This window comes from Anneissia japonica, unplaced genomic scaffold (genome assembly GCF_011630105.1).
Source record: "Anneissia japonica isolate Jap-2015-1 unplaced genomic scaffold, ASM1163010v1 scaffold49583_len16476_cov106, whole genome shotgun sequence".
In the NCBI taxonomy this organism is placed as follows: Eukaryota; Metazoa; Echinodermata; class Crinoidea; order Comatulida; family Comatulidae; genus Anneissia; species Anneissia japonica.
Window position 1 is genome coordinate 3490 of NW_022700028.1, and position 2026 is coordinate 5515.

The following is a 2026-nucleotide window of genomic DNA, read 5'->3' on the forward strand; positions in this document are numbered from 1 at the left end:
ATGAGTGGAAATACCACTCACATGTCTACGGCCATACTACGTTGAAAACACCGGTTCTCGTCCGATCACCGAATTTAAGCAACGTCGGGCCCGGTTAGTACTTGGATGGGTGACCGCCTGGGAATACTGGGTGCTGTAGATTTTTTACATTTTCCCCCACAAATTCTAAAGTAGGGGTGCGTGAGAGTCCACACGACCTAGGGCCCACATAGTTGAGGCTGAGGTGCAAACATTTTGGAGAATATGGACCTCTAAGTGCCCGGAAATTGCACTCTCATACATTAAAAATCATACAGGTACTATGTGTTCATATCAACAATACGCAATTAATTCGCTGGTGTTAGGCCGGTTCGAGGGTCGTTTGAACAAAACGGCAGTCTTCTTCTGTCTAAAGCATCGTAGTTAGTGCCGTAGTAAAATGGTTGGTTTATTGTTCAACACCGGTGTTTGTAAAAAAATGTTCTCGCGCAGCAGAGTGGTCAGGGGAGTCAGAGGAAATCCTCGCCAGACAAGCGCGCGTTAATATGAAACGTCATCAATCATAGAGCTTCATGATTGGATAATTATGCTATATGCCGAGATTAACTATGAGTGGAAATATCATCCACATGTCTACGGCCATACTACGTTGAAAACACCGTTTCTCGTCCGATCACCGAATTTAAGCAACGTCGGGCCCGGTTAGTACTTGGATGGGTGACCGCCTGGGAATACCGGGTGCTGTAGACTTTTTACATTTTCTCCCCCAAATCGATTGATGTTTACTTATTGTTCGTTAAAGATGTTTTTCTTTTTCATTATTTTTTTTCTCTTAACAGTTTCATTATGTACGGTATTTTGGCACGTTATAATTGTCAACTTTTCACTAAAAGAAAAAGGACCTGGGCCTTGCACTGAGCAGTAGGGCCACAACAAGTGTATGGTGTAGCCTTATAATACAGTGTTCGGGCGGTGTCTTAACAAATGTAATGAAAACATATGCGATATTCTAGCCTACTGATTGGGGCGGATGCACGATTTGGCGGTAAGAGTGCGTGAGAGTCCACAAGACCTCAGGCCCACCATAGTTGAGGCTCAGATGCAAACATTTTGAGAATATGGACCTCTTGAAGTGCCTGGAAATCGCACTCTTATGCCTTAAAAATCATACAGGTACTATGATTCGAGGGTCGTTTGAATTAAACGGCAGTCTTCTTCTGTCTGAAGTATCCTAGTTAGTGCCGTACGGTAGTAAAATGGTTGGTTTATTGTTCAACACCGGTGTTTGTAAAAAATGTACTCGCGCAGCAGAGTGGTCATGAGAGTTAGAGGAAATCCCCGCCAGACAAGCGCGCGTTGATATGAAACGTCATCAATCACAGAACTTCAGGATTGGATAATTATGCTATATGCTGAGATTAACTATGAGTGGAAATACTACTCACATGTCTACGGCCATACTAAGTTGAAAACACCGGTCCTCGTCCGATCACCGAATTTAAGCAACGTCGGGCCCGGTTAGTACTTGGATGGGTGACCGCCTGGGAATACCGGGTGTTGTAGACTTTTTACATTTTTCCCCCAAATTCTAAAGTAGGGGTGCGTGAGAGTCCACACGACCTCGGGCCCACATAAATGGGGCTGAGGTGGAAACATTTTGAGAATACAGTATGGACCTCTAAGTGCCCGGAAATTGCACTCTCATACTTTAATCATACAGGTACAATATGTTCTTATCAACAATACGCAATTAATTCGTTGGTGTTAGGCCGTTTCGAGGGTCGTTTGAACAAAAAGGCAGTCTTCTGTCTAAAGCATCCTAGTTAGTGCCGTAGTAAAATGGTTGGTTTATTGTTCAACACCGGAGTTTGTAAAAAATGTACTCGCGCAGCAGAGTGGTCAGAGGAGTTAGAGGAAATCCCCGCCAGACAAGCGCGCGTTGATATGAAACGTCATCAATCATAGAGCTTCACGATTGGATAATTATGCTATATGCCGAGATTAACTATGAGTGGAAATATCATCCACATGTCTACGGCCATACTAC

At 43.8% G+C, this 2026-nt stretch overlaps 1 long non-coding RNA gene and 3 other non-coding genes across 4 annotated transcripts in view; 3 read left to right on the plus strand and 1 right to left on the minus strand.

Annotated features, from left to right (window-relative positions):
- The window catches only part of LOC117103270, a 2201-nt gene extending 940 nt beyond the window's left edge, over nucleotides 1-1261 (minus strand). The window contains exon 1 of the long non-coding RNA XR_004444546.1: nucleotides 882-1261. This is a non-coding gene — a long non-coding RNA (uncharacterized LOC117103270). The remainder of the gene's footprint in view (nucleotides 1-881) is intronic.
- Nucleotides 24-142, plus strand: LOC117103276. Its single transcript, XR_004444552.1, has one exon. It is a non-coding gene; the product is annotated as a 5S ribosomal RNA (ribosomal RNA).
- LOC117103278 lies at nucleotides 611-729 on the plus strand. Its single transcript, XR_004444554.1, has one exon. It is a non-coding gene; the product is annotated as a 5S ribosomal RNA (ribosomal RNA).
- A 165-nt stretch (nucleotides 1262-1426) lies between the features above and the next one.
- On the plus strand, nucleotides 1427-1545 carry LOC117103279. Its single transcript, XR_004444555.1, has one exon. It is a non-coding gene; the product is annotated as a 5S ribosomal RNA (ribosomal RNA).
- Nucleotides 1546-2026: the final 481 nt, after the last annotated feature.